Source organism: Microcaecilia unicolor, chromosome 4, assembly GCF_901765095.1.
Source record: "Microcaecilia unicolor chromosome 4, aMicUni1.1, whole genome shotgun sequence".
Lineage (NCBI taxonomy): Eukaryota > Metazoa > Chordata > Amphibia > Gymnophiona > Siphonopidae > Microcaecilia > Microcaecilia unicolor.
The window spans coordinates 33565447-33589795 of NC_044034.1; the positions used below are offsets into that span (position 1 = coordinate 33565447).

At 45.0% G+C, this 24349-nt stretch overlaps 1 protein-coding gene across 3 annotated transcripts in view; it reads right to left on the reverse strand.

Annotated features, from left to right (window-relative positions):
* The window catches only part of RAB30 (RAB30, member RAS oncogene family), a 150221-nt gene that overhangs the window by 47960 nt on the left and 77912 nt on the right, over positions 1 to 24349 (reverse strand). Inside the window, exon 1 of one of the 3 annotated variants that reach the window (XM_030200097.1) lies at positions 20877 to 21098. The exons of 1 other annotated variant lie outside the window; for it this stretch is intronic. The gene's annotated coding sequence lies outside the window, so the exon portion shown is untranslated. Of the gene's footprint in view, positions 1 to 20686; positions 21099 to 24349 lie in introns of those variants that run through there. One more of the 3 variants, XM_030200094.1, reaches the window with a different exon arrangement.

The window sequence follows — 24349 nt, forward strand, 5'->3', positions numbered from 1 at the left end:
GAAATTGCTCCCAGGTGCATAGCTCCCTTACCTTGTGTGCTGAGCCCCCCAACCCCAACCCCCCCAGGTCCGCCTGCGTAAAGTACACTGCACCCACTACAACTGCTCCAGGGAGCTGTATAGTGCTGCGATGGACCTGAGTATGGCATTTGAGGCTGGCAAAAAAGTATTTTTAACCTGTTTTTTTATGGTGGGAGGGGGTTAGTGACCACTGAGGGAATCAAGTCGGCCAAGTGCTCATCAGGTACGCCCTTCTTTTTTTTCATTATCGGCCGAGGACGCCCATCAACTAATCACGCCCCAGTCCCGCCTTCGCTACCCTGCCGACACCCCCCCATGAACTTTAGTCGTCCCTGCGACGGAAAGACGTCGAGGGTGTCAAAAAAATCGGCTTTCGATTATGCCGATTTGGGCTTCCTTGTGAGAAGGGCGCCCATCTCCCAATTTGTGTCGAAAAATGGGCGCCCTTCTCTTTCGAAAATGAGCTGGATACTGTACTAGTACAGGAACTTATCTAGCATGGTCTGTTTGCTTAATGCAAGCTGTTGGCTTCTTACAAAATCAAGAATGTTTTGTAGCTGTAAAATTTTGATGCTGTCCACATCCTGGGTTTCTAGCCATCTCAAACTTGCCTTAAGATATTCTTATAGCCTTTGAAACTTTCGGTGGAGGAACAGGAGTCACATTGTCATCTTCCTCATCGCCCCACCCCTGTGTAGTTAGACATGGTCAAGTTATAAGTGGGACTGCGATATTGCGGGGTTCCACTGTATCATCATTAGAGGCTTCCACTGATCCTTTTAAGAGTTCATCATATCTTAACAGAACGTTGGTTAGATAAAAGTACTACCACACAGGATACTTATATTCTTGCTTTGGTCATTAAAAGCAGGGATTCGCATATTCTACACAACTGAAATTTGCATCAGCTAAGAGACCTCAAGGGACCAAAGCTTCTCAAGGTTCACTTTAGAAAAGAGACCACAAGTAACGGAATACGTACATTTTTTTTCAGCTTTCGAAAAAATGCTAGGTGACAGGCAAAAGTATTAAACAGACCCTTTCAGTGACTTTTGGCTCCTCCAGCACTGATATCCGAGCAGAGAGTGGTGGAGATCTGCTCACACTGTTCAGTCTTAACTTCATCTGCTTAGTTATCTGTTAAACAAATAAGTGCTAGTTCCACCCAGAGTTCGCCACTAGACCGTCCAAGAACTTTCCAGATAGTGCCAAGGCCGTCTGCTCGGATGTACAGTGGGCAGCATGTGGTTAAATGCTGCTAAATATCCTGATTTGCCCCAGTCAGCATGACTTAACTACAGCCTCTCCTGCCCGGTTAAATCCTTTTGAATATCAGCCCTAATTTGCTAAAATCAACCAGGTAAAATGGAAAGTATGGTATGTATCTATGATCATTATCACAATGTAGATTTCACGTCGGTACACAAGGGGTGATGCAGTAAGGAACATTCTCCAGGTATTCTGTGGATGCTGAATAGCTGCATCATTGATCCGAAACCTCTAAGCAGCACAGCATACAATTTCAGCTCTATAAACTGCAGCAAGAATCATTAAATATCAGGGCTAGGAAGAAAAAAAACCCAAGTAATAAAAATTTAAAAAATAAAAATAAATACCAACAAAAATTAAACACACAGCAACTGAGAAAGCCAAACAGATAATTCTGCTACTTGAGTTCATTTTTATTAGCCAATTATAATTAGTACTCACTGTACCCACCTAGGGAGCTGACCTAGGTAGGATTGAAGCTGGGAGGTCCCTGCACATATTAGATGGATACTCTAGACACCGGCTCTCTGGCTTAATTATATTTTATAGCTATGCTGAAGATTTGATTTAGCAGCTGTTCTAAAAATCTATGACTGCCATTTCCTGGGAGCTTAAAAATGGAAATAACAATTACTGCTTTTGGCATACATCCTTTTAACTCTTAGGATTAATTCCTCCAGTATTCAGTTCTAGACTAAATAATCTCTCCGTTTTCTTTACGCTAGCAGTCCTTTTACAAAGCTGAGGTAGAAAGTGGCAATAAGGCCGTTTCTGCCGCAGCTGGAAAAACGGCTGATTTTCCATTTTCCAATGTAACGGGGAAGCACTAATGTTGCCATTAGTACACAACCATTACCAAAAATTAGTGCGTGGGCCCTTACCGCCACCTATTTTGTAGACAGTAAGGGCTCATGCACTAATCCCATGCTAATTAGCGCTAACTAATTTGCACTGTCACACTGTCTGCCACCCCCCTGACACGCCCTCTCAGACAAAAAATAAGAAACATTTTTTAGCACATGCACATTCAGAACTTACTGCAGGACGCCGCAGCGTGTCCTGCAGGATGCCCTTTTAAGCTGCGTAAGGGGCTCATGTAGATGAACACGTTTTATTAAAATCTGGGGGTGTTTATCGGACAGCTTGACCCAGAGAGGGGGAAGTCTTATTCTTAATACTTTGTGAAAGTATTAATGTGTGAATGGATACGGAGTACAAATTATCTTCCTGAGCAGGGGAAGGGGAGGGTTGGGCGGGATTGGGTTAGGGGAAGTTCATTTTGTGAAATGCAAAATTCAGATGGTGTTGTGCAAGTTATAGAAGAACTCGAGGTACTGTCACTGGATCACTTGTATAACTTCTTGTTACGTGTTACCACCAATAAAAATCATTGAAACATAAGCTGCGTAAGCATGCGCTAGTACTTACCACAGCTTAGTAAAAGAAACCCTAGAAGAGGGGTTCTTAACCAGTGGTGCAAGAAGAGGGCAAAAAAGGGGGTGCGGAGAAGGGTCTTGAAATCTGAGGCGATTTATTGAAAATATCTAAACCGAGCAAAGCCAGTCATTAGGAGAGTTACTGGTAGTACAACTGTGTACTGCTGTCATTTTAGTGACACTTTAGCAGTGACACATGTAGCTGTCATTTGTCACTAATGGACACCTGGTTTAGGAAAGGGGTGTGAGGGTTTTTCATTGATCAGTTAAAGCGATGCGGGAACCAAAAAAGATTAAGAACCCTTGCACTACGAGATTATTTGAAAGCACTGTTTTCACCATCTGCTGTCAAAAAAAAAAAAAAAAAAACCCAAAATGCATTAACACAGTAGTGTTTCACTGATCTACACAACGTACTCTACTCTTACAATATGAAAGCATTTAGAAATAGTTCAAAAGTAAATAAGAAACCGAAAAGTCTTGATTGCATAAGTCTTCATATCCCTTGACTCAATATTTCGTGGAAACTTGTTTAGCACTAATAACAGCGATGATTCATTAAAGAGAAGTGTCGACCAATTTTGCAGAACAGGATGGTGCACTTTATATCCATTTACCTTGGTGGAATAGCTCAGGTTGTTTCAAGTTATGGGGGGGGGGGGGGTGGGGGGGGATCATCCATAGATTGCAGTCTTCTAGTCCTGCAATAGATTCTGCCATAGGATTCAGGTCTGGACTTTGACTGGGCCCCTTGAGGACATTCAGTTTTTTCTTGCTCTGCCACTCCACTGTTGCTTTTGTTTTGTTGCTTAGAGGACTGTCCTGCTAAAAGATGAATCTTCTCCCCAGTCTCAGGTCTATGTTAGATTGGAACACATTTTCCCCGTCTCTATTTCTTCACCTTCCATCTTTCCCTTGATCTACACAAGTTTCCACAATGCAAAGCATCCCCACAACACAATGATGCAACACCACCATGCCACACATCACTTAGCATCGAGACCGACAAGTTCTACTTATCTCATCAGACAACAAAACCTATTATCACATGCATGCAGTGTCCCTTAAGTGTTTCTTTTGCAAACGCTATGCAGCATATTATACAGCTCTTTTTAGCAGCTATTCCCATTCAGGCGCTGTTCATGGAATAATCTTGGAATTTTTTTCCAGTCTCGAGACCTCCTTGGTTCTTTAAAAGTAATCTCACGCCTCACAGTGACTTCTCTCTGCAGTTTTCTTAATCCACGGCTACTGATTTTGGAGAGATCACCTGACCTAAGTAGTGTTTTGGTTCCGAACTGCTTCCGCACTACAGTAATGGCACTTGACTCAACACACTGAAATTTTCTTACAGCTTTCCCCAGTCTGTACCTTTGAAAAGCTTTATCCCAGAGTCCTTTTGGCAGCATCGTGTTTCACATGTTTAAACCTTGGCTTCAAATGTGCTTCATACAACAGAAATAGCTTGACTGGAATACTCCTGGGTGACCAATCAGCTCAACGAACGTGACTGGGCATAGATGAGCTTTATTTCACTTACAGTGAACCATGTTGTGGTAAATCTTTGGAGATAAATTTAGGTTTGAAGACTTATGCCATCATAAGCTTTTGGTTTCTTATGCTTAATTAGCTTTTGAATATTTTCATTATTATTACTTCACGTTGAAAGTGTACAGCATGTAAAAAACACTTACTTGCATTTTAAACTGTATTTTTTAGACAGCAGAATGTGAAAGACATACAAGAGTGAAGACTAACAAGACATTGTAGATTTGGATTAGTTTCCTTTTCTGCTCACTCACCACTAACTACTGCAATCGACTCTAAACTTTGGAGGTGCAGAAACATTAAAACAAAGTTTAGTAACGAAGCAAGAAAACTAATTTCAAATCCAGAAGTAAAACCAGCGATTCCCAAACCTGTCTTGGGGAACCCCTGCCAGTCAGGTTTTCAGGATATCCACAATGAATATGCATGACAGAGATTTGCATACCAAGGAGGCAACATATGCAAATCCATCTCATGAATATTCATTGGCTTCCTGCCAAAGTACTAATTCCTTTTCCACAACTTTATTTTCAAAAACATTTTCAAATTCTTTATATGTTAAATACAGTTTCCCCTTGCCTAAAGCACCATGGAAGAAACCCCACTGTATTTAATATATAAAGGATTTGAAAATAATTTTTTTTGAAAATAAATAAAGTTGTGTAGAAAAGGAATTGTGTAGTTACTTTGGCAGGAAGCTACTGTTAGTAGTAACTAGACTGAAAGAAATATTCATTGTGAATATCTGAAAACCTGATTGGCAGGGGTTCCCCCAGGATAGGTTTGTGAATAAACTATCATCCTAAATTGTATTAGTTACTTAAATAATGAGAATTATCTTTTATCTTTTCTGGGTAAATGAATATTCTCCTAATAGGTAATACTGAGCCATCCAGGCCCACCGGTTAAGATCCACGTGTAGGATCTGAGCTATGAGCTGAGGGCGGTACATTACTGGCCTTTTGGCCGAGACTGATTAACAACCTACCATCTAGCTTTACTGAGGACAGTAAAATTATGCCTTACCTGCTGATAATTTTCTTTCCTTTAGTAGCAGCAGATGAATCCAAGAACTGGTGGGTTGTGTCCATGTACCAGCAAGTGGAGATAGAGATTACAAAGCTGAAGGCAGTGATACCAGACAGCCAGCTCCTCCTTCACCTCAGAATCAGACAAGAAACCAGGAAGCCTTCCTCACCAACCATACAAAACAGAAACTTGTCAGTCTGACTTAAGAGAAACCACAACTGCGATGGAGTCCTCTTCAGTGGTTTCTGTTCTCTTTCCTCCTCTTCTTTTTTTTTTTGGAAACTAAAGACCAGAACAAGAACAGATAGGCAAAATGAGAGCAGCTGACAAAGAGCGGGATCCTGGATTCATCTGCTACCACTAAAGGAAAGAAAATTATCATCAGGTAAGGAATAATTTTACCTTCCTTAGCTTATGCAGCAGATGAATCCAAGAACTGGTGGGATGCACCAAAAGCAATCCCTAAGTAGGGTGGGAAGTCGCCGCTCCCTGAGACAGAATCATCGCTGCAAAGGAAGTATCTGAACAGTGAAAGCACACCCGTTTCGCTCAAGAAGTAGAGAGCAAACTCGTGAAACGAGCCTAGAATGCCACCGGCCGGATGCAACTTTCCAAAAAAATCCACAAATTATCTGAATCCAACGAGAAAAAAATCAGATCAGACTAGAGGCTGCCATCCCACAGCAAGAACCAGCGAAAAAGACAAAGAGAAGATCTGAATGCTGAAAAACATGCAACATCTGCAAATACCGGACAGCCCTCTGAACATCCAGAAGACGAAGCGCTGTGTACTCCGTGTGAAAATCTCCCTCTCGAAAGAAGGGAAGACAGAGGCTGAAAAAGAAAAGCCAAGCCACAGCCGGAAAAGAAAGAAGGAACAGAAATCAAGGTCACTCCAGACTCAGCAAATTGCAGAAAAAAACAGCTCGGAATGGGTGCACTAAAAATTCAGACACTGTGTGCCGAAGAATTGGCGACCAAGAACACTGCTTGGAAGTTGCTAAGCGAAGCATTCTGCAAAGGAACAAAAGGAGTCTGAAGCAATGCTTGGTAGACAAGGAACCCCAAGCTATACTCTGAGAATACGAACAAGGTTTCAGGGAGAAGACGGTCGCAGCAGCGGATGAGCAAAGAACTCTGCAAGAAATGCACCACCTCCGAATGCAAGGCCAGGCCCTTCTGCAACCCATCCTGCAGAAAGAACTCAATCGCTGAGGAACAAATGCCCACAACGAAGGCCAAGCGTGGGCCGCAACCAGCCTCAAAAAATCCTTAACACCTGAGAATATGCGGTTGCAGTGGACCGTGGACCACATACAAGATCGCAACAGAACAGTAACCATAGCGTCCAAAGAACTCTGTTCCTCAGAGTCGAACTCTCAAAACACCAGGCCGTAAGACCAAAGCGAGAGGGATCATCCACTCAGGAGCGGACCCAGAACGAAGAGCCCGGAGTCAAGCGGATCCAAAACGAATGCAACACCAGGAGCCTCACTATATCTGCATACCAAGGGCACCATGGTTAATCCAGAGCTACCAGAATGACTCGACCCTGGTGGAAAGCAATCTGAAAAGAACTCGGCCGCAGAGAGGCCACAGAGGAAACAATATCGAAGAACGTCCTCCGGCCAAGGATGCAATAGAACAACCAGCCCTGCCAAATCACCCTCTCTCCGATGACAGAAGAAAGAAGGCACCTGGGCGTCCAGCTGGGACGCCATCAGATCTACCTACAGAGCTCTCTACCTGAGGCCATGTTGGAGAAGCACTGGTGCGGAATAACCATTCTGCCGAGGCTAGATGGTAGAAAAGAGAACTCACCGTAGGAAAAGCCCGCAAAGTGGGCCGAGTAGAAATGGAACACGAGGTCCTCTGCCCATTCCATGGGGATGACATGCCCTGATGGCCACAAGAACAGAGAATCTCCAATGGAGAGGAAGGGATAGTAGAGATTAGTTGTTGGCATGGATGAGCAGACTGGATAGGCCATATGGTCTTTAACTGCCTTCATTTTGTAGTTTTCTATAAAACTGGAGAGGAGCCCTTCTCAGACAAATCACCAATAAACTGTTGTTTCACACAGAGCTCTAAATACCAAGACCAAGATCTTAAACTGAACTGTAGCAGCATGGATAACCAATAAAGAAACCGATCAGGGTGCAGGCCTTCACATTTATTTTTATAAAAAATATTCTGGTGGCTGCATTTTGAATCATTTGAATCTTATTCACTTTCTTTGGTAACCTCATAAAACAGTTACCATAACTCAAGATGTGAAAGAACTAATCGCTTGCATTCCTATTTTCAAATCTGTTGGTGTTAAAGCTGAGCAGAGATCTAACTATTTTGAGGTCACCTCATGTTCAGAGTTGAGGATAATGCCCAGAACTCTTCCCCTTTCACTTAGGGAGAAATTCAAACAGACCTGAAATTCTGGTGTGTAAACGGTACAGAAGTAACCTGCATTAACTCACAGAAGATACTGGTGTTCCATGATTTATTTCTTTACATGTAAAAAAAACAAAAAAACAAACCAACAGAATTCATCCACGGACATTCCTAGAGGCATTCTTCTGCAAGCAGGAAAAAGATCAAGTACTCCAGAGCTGAATATGAATGTTACCAAAATCAAAGAGCTATCAGACCCATATGTAACCAGGAATGGGTGTTGCACACACTACTACTACTACTACTACTACTATTTAGCATTTCTATAGCGCTACAAGGCGTATGCAGCGCTGCACAAACATAGAAGAAAGACAGTCCCTGCTCAAAGAGCTTACAATCTAATAGACAAACAATAAAGTAAGCAAATCAAATCAATTAATGTGTACAGGAAGGAGGAGAGGAGGGTAGGTGGAGGCGAGTGGTTACGAGTCAAAAGCAATGTTAAAGAGGTGGGCTTTCAGTCTAGATTTAAAGGTGGCCAAGGATGGGGCAAGACGTAGGGGCTCAGGAAGTTTATTCCAGGCGTAGGGTGCAGCGAGACAGAAGGCGCGAAGTCTGGAGTTGGCAGTAGTGGAGAAGGCAACAGATAAGAAGGATTTATCCATGGAGCGGAGTGCACGGGAAGGGGTGTAGGGAAGGACGAGTGTGGAGAGATACTGGGGAGCAGCAGAGTGAATACATTTATAGGTTAGTAGAAGAAGTTTGAACAGGATGCGAAAACGGATAGGGAGCCAGTGAAGGGTCTGGAGGAGAGGGGTAGTAAGATCTCAGGGTAATTCTGGAATATGATGCAATTCATTTTGAAAAATATTGGTATAGACTTTCAGACATTCAACAGATCTTGGGATGTTGCCATCAACAGCACTCTCTTATCACATGTCAAAGAAAAGCTACAATCTATGTTCCAGTCAGTGTGCTGTAAAATGGGAAGATCAATTTTCAAAAATAAATAAATCTGACACATATTACAATAGATTGACAAGCTTAGATCGTCCTCTCTGAATACTGGTTTCCTCTGGCTCACTTAAAGTATGTGTCAACTTCCAGTGAACATATCTGATAGGGCAGTGTTTCCCCGACTTCTTCAAGCTAAGTATTCCCTAAACTGGACACATTTCAACCGAGTATCCCTGAGATCTGATCAGCTCTGGCAGATTTACATTCCAAAAACTGACATATTGTAAATCACAAAACAGAAAATAAAATTACTTTTTCTGCCTTTGCTCTCTGGTCATTTTAGTTTTCTAACCATGTTTGTCCTGGTTTTTGCTTTTCTTTTGTCAGGGTCTCTTGTCCATTTGACATTTCTTCTCTTCCCATGTCCATCATCCATCTTTTTTTTTCCCTGTCCCTATCTCTCCCTATTCCCAGTATCTCATCTCTGTTGTCTCTCTCTCTGCCCCCAGCCATGCAGCATCTCCTCCGTGTGTGTATACATATGTGTGTGTCTCTCTCTCCCCTAACTGTGCAGCATCTCCTCCGTGTGTGTATACATATGTGTGTGTCTCTCTCTCCCCTAACTGTGCAGCATCTCCTCCGTGTGTGTATACATATGTGTGTGTCTCTCTCTCCCCCTAACTGTGCATCTCCTCCTCCATGTGTGTGTGTGCACATATGTGTAGGTCTCTCTCCCCCACCGTGCTCTATCACTTGGGCTCTCAATCCATTCAATACGTCACTTCTCTGAAAACATCTAGTCTCTCACCACTTAACTCTCACGTCTTACTCTCAGCCTGCAGCTCCCCATTTCTGGGACTGTGCACAGTTGTAGGATCTCTGTTCACTTATCTTTCGTGCATTAGTACAATAATTAACAAAACACCAGTCCCTCTCTTCTTCTTCTCCCATTTCTTATTTTTGATCACTATTTAGAGACAGTGAGAACTAGAACAGGAATCCTGGGCATCAAGCCAGGGGTGAACAGTTTACAGCTCTCTTCAGAAGCCTGGCAGCCTATTCACTTTCTACAAGCACTACCACATTGCACAGCAAAGAAATGAGTGACTTCCAACTGCCCCTTCTCCACCAGGCCTCCTCACATGAGCAAGCTGTTCAGCAAGTCAGTTGGCTCTAGCCAGTCCTCTCTTCAAACAAAATATGTAATTCTTGTATTGTTTTACAGAATAAATGAAAATAGCAGTTAAGTCAACCTTGCTTTTTTGGAATTCTAGCTCAATTGGAACCAGGGCTGGGATCAGACACCACCACAAGGACTTCTTGATTTCATCTCTCCCCTCAACCCCCCACCCCAGCATGCTCAAACTTACTATAATGTGCTATGGCAATCATGCACGTCATAAGTAGTTAAAGAGTAATTAACACGTTTCCAGGAGGAGAAGCCTAGTGGTTAGTGCAGCGGACTTTGATCCTGGCAAGCTGGGTTTGATTCCCACTGCAGCTCCTTGTGTCTCTGGGAAGTCACTTAACCCTCCATTGCCCCAGGTACAAATAAATACCTGAATATACTATGTAAACTGCTTTGAATTTAGTTGCAAAAACCACAGAAAGGCGGTATATCAAGTCCCATTTCCATTCCCTTATAATGCACGCTAATTGTGCCCAACACATACACTATTTCACTATACTGTATGAAACTCTGTCCAAATGGATGTTAAAAAAATGTGTTGCACTGCATTCAAATGCATGCACAACAGGTTGTTACTATGCACAATGAATAAAACAGCTTGTGTTAAACTTTGCAAACTGTTATTCATGGACAGTTAACACCTCCAGGGGTAGTGTCAACATTCTTTTCAGAGCACTGCACAAATAATATGTGGATTGATGCTTCCACATAGCTAGTTAGAAGGGGCTATGCATTTAATGGAGAAATTAAGTCTTTCCTGATCATTCTCTCTCCAATAGTCCTTCCCACTATTCCAGAACCTGTGGGATAGTTGTGTCCATCTACCAGCAGGTGGAGACAGAGAACTGAAAACTGAGCTCAGACATTTCTCTTTGCATCCAGTCTAGCCCCTCCCGCAGTATGAATATTGGCCCCTAAATCTTTACATTTCTCTGCATAAAAACCCTGTAACTGGAATGAAATAACTACTATATTTTTGGTTGGAGTGTGTTTGGTAAATAAGCATGTAGGATGATTTTTCAGTGTCTCTCTAGTATGAATAGTATGTCTGTCTTTAAATGGAGTTCTTTTAATCAATAAATGTTTTTATTGTATATTACTTTGTGAACCGATAAAGCAAATTGTGGGGGGGAGGGGGGGAGGAGAACTCCTTGGGAGGACCTTAGTGACCTTGGAGATGTACAGAGGAAGATGCTATTCTTCAAATACTCTGCCTCATTTCCTTTAAGGGCCCTGGAGATCAGACAGAGTTTTAAACTTAAACCTACAATGCACTGGTAGCCAGTGAAGATTTTGCAAAAATACCATAATGCTGGATTCAGGACCAAAGTGTGGCCCTTGAGCAAAGACCATTATTCATCTCTAACCCTCTCCTCCTTCCCAATCTTGTTGAGTCATCTTCTTGTTTTTCCAGTGCTCCTCCGTTCTCTTTTTTGCAGAATCTGATATTTAGTTTCTCACTGTGCCTGCACTCCTTACTGCCTAAGCCTGTATGCAATACTTACTATACTCACTGTGAGGGTGACGTGTTTGGAGACATTTGCATGAAAGATGCTACTAAAATTTAATGAACTGTAATCGCAACACTTCCTGGTTTTATATTTTTAAAATTAAAACATCCTAATTGAAAGTAACATCACATTATCCCTCAGAGCTTCACATTTTGATAAAAAAATTGAGGAAGCAGACCTGCTAAAAATCTTTCCACGGCTTAACTGCTGGAATGTTTATATGTGAATTACTTATTTATTACAATTTAATATACCATCTTCCTTCAGAAGCATAACACAGCAGTTCACAAAAACAAATGTTTAAGAAAGGGAAAGAATGCCGTAGTGCGTGGTAAAGCCATAGGTGAGCTTGGTGGGCAGGGCTTCACCAGATTCAGTTCAGGCACATCCAGTGGTGGCAAACATCGTAAGCGTAGGTAGTGGGGATAAGCCCTGCCAGCTGAAGAGTCCTCTCTGGAGCCCGCCCCCCCCCCCAACCCCAGGACATTCCCCTCCCTATGCATGAATGTGCAGGAGTGCCAGTTGAACTGAACATGCATGGGGGGGGAGGCAGCATTGGCAGCTGGAAACATGCTGGCAACCCTTCTGGGGTTGACACAACTCAGGGGATTCCAGAGAGAACTCTTCAGCTGCTGGGGCTTATCCCCGTCAGCCAAGTTATTAACTTGTACCGTTTCTGGAAGGGGGTAGCAGGCGGAAAGGAAAAACGTGTGGAGGTCTGGTTGAGGTCTGGCTACACTGCTGCCATAGTACAATAGGCCAGCTGAAGGGAGAAGAGAGGAAAGAAGACGGGGAGAAAGCAGGCAGGAAACCCAAAATTGAACTGTTTTGTTCTTATTTACTCATAGGGTGCTCCGATCAGTTAGTTATTCTCATGCTGATGCCATTCAAATGACATTACCTAGATGGCATCCACTCATCCTGGCATCCTGTCTTCTGCTTTTCCTTGGGAGAGGTTGGAGAATCAAGCAAAACAAAATAGGGAAACATCTGGTAATCTCACACCGAGCGGTTTCCATAACTGAGTGTACGCACAGGGAGAGTAATTTCCTAACAGAACACCTAGGAGAAGAGAGTAAGAAGGTGCCTTCTTGGTTGCTATTTTAAGAGTTCACGTCTTCTTTATAAAACACAAGTGAAAAGTGAAGACGGTTCTACCAGCCACAGGCCATGTGTAAAAGTCTGAGCCAAAATCTGTCATGTATGCATGTAATATTTTATAACTTATGCACATACTTGTACTCTCCACCCACACCCCACCCAAACCACCCCTGTGCAGGCTCACTGGCAAATATGTGCCATCATGTCATGATACATACTTTTCAAAGTAGTTGGTACTCCGCAAGGAGTCACCTGTGCATAAGGAATTAAGATACCCTGAAACAGGCACATACTTTTCCACTTAAATATATGTGTTCCCTTATAGAATTACCTCCAAGAGGTAAATGGACTCGGTACCTGATATTGGACATACTAAATGAAGTGATAACATTTTTGGAAGAGATGTCTTATATGGCCAAATGACCCCCTAGCAGTAGTATTGCTAAGACTACTGCTAGGGGGTCATGGCGCCATTTTGAACCTAGATGGACAGCAGGCAGGAGCAGAGGGGACCACTCCTACCCTTTCACACTACCAGGAAACCGCTGGGTGTGTCCTGAGAGAGGATTTGGTGGGGTGCAGTCTCTGCCTGGGGAGGACTGGACAAAAGGAAGTGCTTGAGAGGGGGGTGGGGATCAGGAGGCGCCTGCATCGCAGCTGTGGCATTTTCACTTTTTTGTAAACTGTGGAAAATGACCTACTACTGCCCCCTGAGGTAGGGATGAGTGCAGCTGCCTTAATCAGCAATTGTAACAGCAAGCACACGACAGTGACATGTTTAGTAGCTGCCACCGGTGGCCATGCGTACTACCTCGCTGTTTGCAGTGATGGTGTTTTAGTGCGGGCCCTGCCACAGAGTCGTGGACAATTATTTATTTAGATTTTGCTCTAAATTTATTTAGATTTAATCGCTCCATGGTGCGACCGCACCGCGAGTATTGCATCCAATTCTGGTCGCCGCATCTCAAGAAAAGATATAAAGGAATTAGAAAAGGTGCAGAGAAGGGCGACGAAAATGATAAAAGGGATGGAACAACTTCCCTATGAGGAAAGGCTGAGAGGGTTAGGGCTCTTCAGCTTGGAGAAAAGGCGGCTGAGGGGTGACATGATAGAAGTCTACAAGATAATGAGCGGAGTAGAGCGGACAGATGTGAAGAGTTTGTTTACACATTCAAACAACAACAAAACCAGGGGACGCAAGATGAAGCTAGAATATGATAGATTTAAAACAAACAGGAGAAAGATTTTCCCAGTATGGCAGTGTTTATGTACCTTTTTCAGTAGTAGCTCAAGGTGAGTTACATTCAGGTACACTCATTTGTTTTGCTGATTTTGCCCAACATGTTTTGAATTGTGCCATTTTAGCACCAATTTTTATGGAATTGTGAATCATTACTTACTATCATCTGAATTGATTAGTCAACTCCTGGAGGACGTGTTTTCTATGCTGAAACGCAGATCTGCATCTAGTCTATTTATAGAGTTTATATTAAACTAGTAAAAAAGGCCCGTTTCTGAAGGCAAGGAAACGGGCCCTAGGCAGGCAATTAATCCCCCCCCCCCCCGTGCCGGCGAAAACCGCCCCCCGCCGCCGTTCTGGACTACCTGTGCTGACGGGGGACCCAAACCCCCGACAGCCAAAGTGATGTTGTGCCCTTCGTGTTGTGCGTCCATCTTCTCTGGAAGTTCCTCTGCGTGCGTCTGAAACCTCGAGGTGACAAAACATCAGTATTTCCAGATGTCTCAAGATGGATGCAACTTAGGAGGAAGAGATTTCCCATGTACAGACCAGCTGCACTTTCACTAGGGGTGGTTTTCCAATTATGTTTTCCAAATAGGCTCTTGGATAGAGTCATGCAAAGGAAAGGCTCGAGCAGGCTTCTTAGTACTTGTCATTCTCGGATTAGAAGACCTATCCGCCACTTTTGACACTGTCAATCACAATCTACTCCTTACCACACTATCCTCATTTGGGTTCCAAGGCTCTGTCCTCTCCTGGTTCTCTTCTTATCTCTCCCACCGTACCTTCAGAGTGCATTCCCATGGATCTTCCTCTACCCCCATCTCGCTCTCTGTTGGAATTCCTCAGGGATCTGTCCTCGGACCCCTTCTTTTCTCAATCTACACCTCTTCCCTGGGCTCGCTGATCTCATCTCATGGTTTCCAATATCATCTCTATGCTGACGACACCCAGCTTTATCTCTCCACACCAGACATCACTGCGGAAACCCAGGCCAAAGTATCGGCCTGCTTATCCGACATTGCTGCCTGGATGTCCAAACGCCACCTGAAACTGAACATGGCCAAGATCGAGCTCATTGTCTTTCCACCCAAACCCACTTCTCCTCTCCCTCCACTCTCTATTTCAGTCGACAACACCCTCCCTGTCTCATCTGCCCGCAACTTCGGAGTCATCTTCGACTCCTCCCTCTCCTCTGCGCATATCCAGCAGACAGCTAAGACCTGTCGCTTCTTTCTATATAACATCAGCAAAATTTACCCTTTCCTCTCTGAGCACACCACCCGAACTCTCATCCACTCTCTCATTTCCTCTCGCCTTGACTACTGCAACCTACTCCTCACTGGCCTCCCACTTAACCATCTATCCCCCCTTTAATCCATCCAGAACTCTGCTGCGCGTCTTATCTTCCGCCTTGACCGATATACTCATATCACCCCTCTCCTCAAGTCTCTTCACTGGCTCCCGATCAGGTACCGCATACAGTTCAAGCTTCTCCTAATAACCTACAAATGCACTCGATCTGCAGCCCCTCAATACCTCTCTACCCTCATCTCCCCGTACACTCCTTCCCGTAACCTCCGCTCACAGGACAAATCCCTCCTCTCAGTACCCTTCTCCACCACCGCCAACTCCAGGCTCCGCCCTTTCTGCCTCGCCTCACCCTATGCTTGGAACAAACTCCCTGAGCCCATACGCCAAGCCCCCTCCCTGCCCATCTTCAAATCCTTGCTCAAAGCCCACCTCTTCAATGTCGCCTTCGGCACCTAACCATTATACCTCCATTCAGGAAATCTAGACTGCCCCAATTCGTTTGACTGCACTTTTTGTTCTTTAGATTGTAAGCTCCTTTGAGCAGGGACTGTCCTTCTTTGTCAAACTGTACAGCACTGTGTAACCCTGGTAGCACTTTAGAAATGTTAAGTAGTAGGAGAGCTCAGCACTCGCAGTATCTTCGATAGAGAGGGCCTGCAGTGCATTAGAAATCAGCGCTGGCAGCTCATCGTAGTGGAAAATCCTCACCGCGGAAGGATCATCCGGATCCAGTGGCAATCCTGCACCTTCCTCTGGCTCTCCAGACCACGAGGGCCTGCCAGACCCCTCAGACTCCTCATATCCTGACCACGGGGGGGGGGGGGGGGGGGAGAAACGGGGGTGCGCCACTCTCTGAAGGGGAATCCACCCTTCTGCGCTTGTCCTGCGGCCATCTGTCAGGGGAAAACGCACCTGACGGTAATTCAAGGCCGGGCTCTACTGGAGGGGACACAGGCAGCCGGGCCGATTCAGACCCCTGCGGGAGAGCTCTTTATAACATAAATGCTTTATGCAGCAGCAAAACAAATTCAGGGAAGAATGGCTCACCCTGGCCTCCCGGTGCCAGTCCGGGGGAAATGGCTCTCATATTAGCCTCCATTCGAGGCTCCCCTCCAGCCTCACACCCATCCGCCTCAGCGGGGGTCGCGCCATGCTGTTCCAAAATGGCGCCCACTGTCAGCTCCACAGAGCAGGAAGAAACCTCGCTCGCCATGCTTGGGCCGGCTCTGATGTCAGAAGAGCACGATTTACAGAGCCCTGCTGCTGATCTGCGCTTGCCACAACGGGAACAGCGCTTTACAACCTCCGCAGCCATCGCCGAAACAGTGGGAAATTCAAAATGGCGGATTCGCACCAAAATCGCCCCGAACGCGGACCCACCCTGGAGAAGTTCCAAAATGCTCTTACCTCTCCGGATCGAGTTGACAGAGCTCCGATCCGCTGCACAAACTGAAGGAAAGCCTGTTTTCTTGGATCGCAGGGCTACAGCGCGAAGCGACTTTTTAAATTTTTTTTTTTGACGCTGTGAGGAAAGTTAGAGGCAACAGCGCAAGAGGCAACTTTTTCCACTCCGGAGGATCAGTAACATGGGAAAGGCAGTGAAAGGGCGAGCTTATGTGCCTGCATCCACAGTGTGGGCAAAGACAGGGACAGGGCTTGCCTATGTGTCTACATCCACATCGGGGGCCGGGTAAGGCAGGGAAAGGGCGTACCTATGTGCCTTTAAAGTGGGCACCATCAGCCACAACACCCCTGCTACAACTGGCAACAGCACAAGAGCCACCCCAGGCAGATTTCTGAAGGAGCTGGGGATATAGAGAATACTGAAGAGGCAGATGGAGCAAGCTGGCCATGAGGCACTATGGTTTTTCAGTGCTCTCTATCTCCCCCTGCTGGTTGATGGACACAACCCACTCGTAATGGATTCATCTGCTTGATGACAAGGAAACAGTACAGACTGTTGCCTATCTGATACACAGGATCTGAACCAAGCAAGCACTGTGCCACCGACACCTATTTCTACCAGGCATGCTAGCATGATATTGTAGTCCACAGTATCAAAAGTTGCTGAGAAATCCAGCAGTAACTGAGGCACATCACCTATCTCGATTTCTATGAAGGTTATCTTAGTAGGGATCAGGGGCGTATCTGCCTGGGGCCATAGGGGCCTGGGCCCCCGCAGATTTCGCCCTGGACCCCCCTACCACCGTTAACCCTCTCCCACCTACCGCCGTCAACCCTTTCCCCGCCTACCGCCGTCACCTACCCCCGAGGTCCGCTTCCTCCTGGCGGTTTTTTAAAATATTACTTCAGCTGGCGGGGGACCCCAACCCCCGCCAGCCCAGCCAAGGTCTTTTTTAACTTCTTCATCCTCATGCTGTGAAAGCTGCATCCTTCCAGTTGGACGGAGTCTGACGTCGCAGCACGTTGACGTCCTGCACGTACAACGTGCTGCGACGTCAGACTCCTTCCAACTAGAACTAAGGATGCATGCAGCTTTCACAGCACGACGAGGATGAAGAAGTTAAAGAAGACCGCGGCTGGGCTTGCGGGGGGTTGGGGTCCCCCGCCAGCTGAAGCAATATTTTAAAAAACCGGCAGGAGGAAGCGGACCTCGGGGGTAGGTGATGGCGGTAGGCGGGGGAGGGTTAACGGCGGTAGGGGGGAGGGTTGATGGCGGTAGGGGGGGCGGGGGCCGGGGGAGGCTATAATGTGCCCCCTCACTCTAGCCCCTGCCCCCCCTACCGCCGAACCTCAGATACGCCCCTGGTAGGGATACGAGGACTGTTTCCATTCCATTACTGGTTCTCAATCCAGATTGTCATGGGTGTAACCAGTTTCTCTCTTCTTGCCAATCCTATCTTCTTAAAGTCATCCGTAGAGAAGGGGGGAATGTAAATATGGAACAGGACAGCTGATATTTCCACCAGAAAGTAACTGCTGTTGTAAAAGAGAAACCAGTTTTCAATCAACAATGACAAAGCCCTGAATTAATCATGTTCAATGCTGCTTCTTTATAGTTTGTTTCCCAGGTTCTGCCACACACAGCTAAGCCCTACTGCACTGCACGAGATGTGTTACACTTTGGAGGCCTACGTGGCAGAATCTCAGCCTTACAGCACAATTCTTGGCCTTTTGCATGATTTGCAAAGGCACAGATGTAACTGTTGCTACACTACCAAAATCATTTCTTAAAAAAAAACTGACAAGCAGACCTATTCCTATTCCTTACCGTCCATCTCTTCAATTGAAGCTCTAAATGCAGGCACTAGAACAGTTCCTCTTCTCCTGTGCTTCAGTTTCATGGGTGGCCTCAGCTTGAATTAACCAGCGGCTGCCTCATGATATAAAGCACTTGTCTAGTGTCGGCATGGCTTTCCAGTGAATGCTGCCACATTCCACTGATAACAGAGCCTTTGCATGTTAGGGGCACCATTTCAAGAAGTTGTGGCAGAAGGAAAGAAGGGGGCACTGCTAATTAACTTCAGGATCAAGGTGAAGATAGGACTGTCCATTCCGTTCACAACATGGGTTGAGTGAGTCACTGCCATTCGCCTGCAGGTGGATATCCTTAACAGTGAGGTTTCCAAGCCTTGGAAGGGTCACACCTTAGGCAAGCAAGAGTAATCCCAAAGCCTCCCATGCCCAGAATATGGCTCCCCTTCACCTCATGTTGAAAACATGGACATTAATATTCAAACTTGTGTTTGGTATGGCACCAGACTATATGACGAGCCCAGTTGCCCTGTCAGCTAGAAATGCAAAGCCAGCATCAAGAGAATATTTGCTATTACATCTACCTAGTTTTAAAAATGTAACCTACAAGACTGTTTATACAGCTGGGTTCGGTTATCCAGGATCCAAACGGTGGAATCTCATTTCAAAAGAAATCAGAAGGGTAAGCTCCTATTTTCTATTCCCTGTTTAAAAAATACTTCATGTAATCATTAATGTAGAAATCTGATTCCAACATATGTATACTGTTGTAGTCAATGTTTTATTGTAAACCACATTGAAGCAAAATTTGCTTTTTGGAGAATCAATCAATGAATAAATAAATATATGTATGAATGTTCTCGTTTCTACCCCCATTCCAACCCCTCATTTCCCTGATTTAAAAAAAAAAAATTAAATTTTTAATAAAGTTCAAGTTTCAAATTTAATTGCTAAACTGCATATCCTAGAAACATGACAGCAGATAAGAACTGCTTTATGGAGCTGCTGGTTCAGGAACCAACAGGAGGGGGAACAATTCCAGCGCATGATCTGGTGCAGGAGGTAATGAAGCTGGGCCACTTGATAACAGCGATCATAACATGATCACATTTGATATAATATCTGGAGTAAATACACACAGGAAATCCAATACGTTAGCATTCAACTTTCAAAAACAAGACTGATAAAATGAGGAGAAAGGTTAAAAAAAAACTACAAAAAAAAACAACACTGAGAGGAGCAGCTGTAATGGTCAAAAGTTTACATCAGACATAGATGCTATTCAAAAATACCATCCTGGAAGCCCAGACCAGATATATTCCATGTATAAAAAAAGGAAGGAAGTGAGGTGAAGGAAGTTATTACTGCTAAAAGAAAACCCTTCAGAAAATGGAAGAAGGATCCGACTGAAATAATAGGAAACAGCATAAGGAATGTCAAGTCAAATGCAAAGCGCTGATAAGAAAGGCAGAGAGAGACTTTTACCTCTCAAGATTATTCTTAATTTATGAAGGATTAAAAAAAAAAATGTCACTGCTTACAGAACTTCCCCTTTAAACATAAATAATAGTAACACCGAGCCTCTTTCCTTCCTTGTACATCTGTCATCTGAATGGCATACTTGGGTGAAACTTACCCTCAATGTCTCTCTCCTTTGGCCCACAAGGGATATCACCAGGTGTATAGCCAGGCCTTGGGTTTGAGGGGGCCTAAAAGTTTGCCCTGTTTTCTGCTCCCCCCCCCCCCTGCAACCCCCCCCATACCTAAGCCGGCACTAGATGAAGCCCTCCTTCACCCAAAGCCTGGCAGTTGGCAGTGCTTTCCCTGGCCCTCCACTGCACAAGTCCCCCCACCCCCGCACTTGCTTGTTTTTTGTGCAGGGCCGAGGGGTGGCCTCCTTCAAGTATGCTCGGTTTCACAAAAGCCAAACATATGCATGGAGGGTGGGGGACGATGCGGCAGCAGCCCAGGAAAAGCACCATCAACTGCCAGGCTTCCATTGGAGGAGGGCTTGGGGACCCCCAACATCCAAAGCAGCAGACAATGCCTCAATTTTGTGGGGGCCACTCCCCCCCCTATCCCCCCACTGTGGATACACCACAGGAACAGAATTTCCCTTCATTTCACCATCTGCAGCATAATGCCATACCTGGAACTTTTTGAACTACTCACCATGAGACTGCTATTAATTATTTTATCTGTCTATAAGGATTTATTTACCGCCTTTTTGAAGTAAGTCAACCAAGGCAGTGTACAGCAAGAATAAACCTGAACATAGGTCATAAGTGATTAAAAGTAGTTTTAAATAAGTCAAAACCAGTAGTGGGAGATGTGAGGGGTACATGTCAACTTTGTCTCTTCCACCCACCCACCTAATCCGCAGTCTCTTCCTCATCCGAGGATGACCCCAACATACTCTCTACTCCCCGACGTCCAAACCCATCCCCGCCAGTATAAAAATACTCACAGTTCCATGAAGTATGCTCCCTTCAGTGAAGTCCAGGGATCACAGAAAAACCCAGGCTTTATCCGCTTAGCCCTTTCCCTCCCATTTCATCCCACTGCCTATTGATACAGGAGGGGCAAGGCTTGGGTGTACACATCAGAACAGGAACCAGACTGCTCTGCTCCTTTCTCCAGCCTCTTCCTTTCCTTACCCTGCAAGCTGACTAAAGGGAAGGGGCTGGAGATGTGTACAGCATGATCCCTGAAGGAACTTTGTGCCAATTTCAGAGTCACTTGGTCAGACCTGGCGTATTCCCCCTTAGACACATCCTTCACTCGTGAGCCACTGCAGATCATTACACAAATTCCAGCTTCAAAATATAGAAGCTGGGAGAAGCCAGCAGGAATCTTGTGATAACTGAGGGCATGTACGGAATCCAGCTGGAATGCTGTTCTCCCCTTTCAAGCTGGAAGCAGAGCCCTGCCCAGTACACATCCAGTTTCTTTTACCAGGGTTCAGCCTACAGAGGGCAGGCATTGATGTGGCCTCCAACCAAACTGGAAGGGGAAAAAAATATCTACCATTGACTTTGTAAGTTTGATTACTAATTTTTTTCTGGGTTTTTGTTCTACACGCCCCTTCTGTAGCTGAGGGAGTGGAATCCGCTCTTTCGAGACAGTAATCTGTGTAGCCTTTGAGCCAGAAGCAAGAGTTGTTATTTGAGAAATGCTTGAATTCAAGTCCAGGCAGATGAAATTCTGCTCTTGTATTGGATACAGCAGCAGATATTATTCTCGCCTAGTCTGAAGAGGTTTCTCTCTCCTTTCAAATTTGACAAACTACTTTTTCCAGTACCACATACCGCATAGTCTACCTACCTGGGAAAACAGAGATATATTCTTCTGTCTTAATCACAAAAATATAAGACAGATTCAGATAACAAAAGAATGCTTTCTGGTTGTTTCTGTACAACCAGGGTAAGATTAAATTTTTGGTGGGCCCTAGTCAGGAAGCACATTGGGCCAGTCTTTGAAATCTACGTATATTTTAAAACTCTCCCCTTCCCCTGTGAATCTGACTGCAGAGCAAAACCAGAAAAGCAGCAGGTAAGAAGTACTGCCTATCAACTGTAGGTGTCGCTATGGAGTGGTAAGTACCATCCTACAAAAAACTGCCACATCTTTGCCACTCCGGCCAGAGTCAAGGTATTTCCTGGGCAAGTCCAGCATTGCCTCCTTAATTCCTCCTCCCTCCGGTCAGTAGATCTCTCTTCCCTCATCAACCAGTTTACAAGCTTGTGGCAGCTACTGGCAGTGATTAAATCAGGTCTTCCTATGGCCAGTCCTGGGGTCCTTCCCTCTGTTGCAACTTCCTTTTACCATGTGGGTGGTTAGCAGCAGAAGGAAAGCCTCTGGGTGGCTAGAGGAAGGCCTAATTGCTGCCAGCAATCGCCTTGTCTGTAAACACACAGCTGAGGGAAGAGGGGAGACCGGACCCAAGGAGGAGGGGGAAAGGGGAAGGAGGAAGAAGGAAGGGAAAGAGATTGGACACATGGGAGGGAATGAGGGTGTAAAGGAGGAGAAACAAATGCACCAAAGAGGGAAAAGAAAGAGAGGGTGAAATGATGCACGGGAAGGGAGACACGCTGCACGTGAAGGAAGGGAAGGGAGACAGAAACTAAATAAATCTGAGGAGGCAAAAGAATGGAAGAAAGCTGAACGTGAAAGATCAGTGCCAAACAGACATATGGTACGGAAGAAGAAAGGAGATGAGGAAAGAAATAGCAAATGGACATGAAACCCTGGAACCAGAGTTAAGAGACAAGTAGAAGCAGAGACTGAGAACAAGATGATTAGAATAATAAAATCACCACACAACAAATGTAGGAAAAATTATTTTATTTTCAGTTTAGTGACTGAATTATATCAGCGTTGAGAATTTACATGTCATCTTTGTTTTGCATTTCTTTCTATTTCTGTGATGTTGCACAACATGCAGAGTCTGGTATCACTAGTGTCAGTTTTTGTCTGCCTCTATTTTGGGCATTGCGGGACAAACGCTAGACTGGGATAGGGTGGAAGGAGAAAGGGGATAGACACTGGAACTGGGAAGAAAATGGGACACATGCTGGAAATGGGAAGAGGGAGGATGGGAAGGAAAAGAAATGGGACAGATGCAAGACCTGCAAGATGGAGAGGGAAAGAGAGGTCCTGGACCTAGACATAGAAAGATGGAGGTGCTGGATCCAGGGATAAAAAGATGAAGGAAGTGTTGCTTTACCAGAGAGAAGGTGCGGAGGGAGGAACAGACAAGAAGTGCTGGACCAAGGAGCTGGAGGGCGAGGAATAGGTGTCGGACCAGCTGGGGGGGGGGGGGGTAGAAGGGAGTAAAGAGGAGTGAGACTGGAGGTGAGGAAGGAGAGGGGGGAAAAAGACACTGGACCCAAGAAGGAGATATAATGGCATGGGGGGGGGGGAGGAAGAGAGACGGTGAAGGAGAGAGATATTGGCCCCAGGGTACAGAAAGCAGGGGGTAGGAGGTACGAGGTATGGAAGGAAGGGAAAAGAGAAGGACAGGAAGACAGAGAAGAGATACTGGACATGGAGCGACCATAGGAACAGGGACACAAGAGCAAAGCAGGACAGAGAGGAAATAAGGACACACAGGGACAAATTGGACATGATCACAAAGGAAGGGATATAGACTGCAGGACACATCAAGATAGGGACGCAGAGGACAGATGCTGAAAATAGAGGAGGATAAGGACACAGAGAGGGCAGATGCTGAACGTGGAGGGAGGGAGGTATAGAGACAGATACAGAGGGGAAATGCTGGACACAACAGATAGGGACAGAGTGGAAGGATGGATGGATGGCGGTCATGGAGACAGAAGAAAAGTCAAATGGGCAGGAGACCCTGCACAGACAGGAAAACAGAAGAAAAGAAAGACCGAGACCAATACGAATAGAAAAATAAAATGCTCCGACAACAAAGGTAGAAAAAAAGTATGCTATTCTGAATTTAATTGGAATATTTCAGCTTTTGAAAATGCTCATCTCTGGTATTCTGCATTTCAGTTTATCTCTCTATTATTGTTGTGTGCAGAGTCTGACTTCCTGAGGTTTCCAGTTCAGTTTCATGCCTTCATACCTCTATTACTGATTTGTGGTCCCCTGTTTGTCATAACATCAGATGGGGTTTTAGAAAATTTTGCAGAATCTGTTGTGCGTTGAGGTAGTTGTCTTTATAGCAGACGTGTGTGATCAAGTTTAAATTATGAGGTACTGCCAGATGAAGGATCTTTAAATACAGCTGAATTGTTTCCATAGGTTTGTATGTGGTTTCGTGTTAAATGTTTGAAACAATTGTGCTTAAATATGTAACGTCATCCACGAAGACACATGAAGGCATTACTTAAGTGAAGCCAGCAGCTCTTCCTTGGACTTCAGTCCCTTCACCACCATTTCAAATTTATAGATTGAATGCACTGCGAGAAAAACCTCACTCATTGACCTTCAATTTCACTTAGTGGGGTGGTACATGTCGCTCTTCTAGATGGGCCACCCTTGGCATCTTTGACAACAAACGTAGAAAAAATAATTTTATTTTCTATGTATTGATTGGAATATGTCAGTTTTTGGAATGTGCATCTGTCAGAACTAGTTTTAGACACGGCTGGGGCTC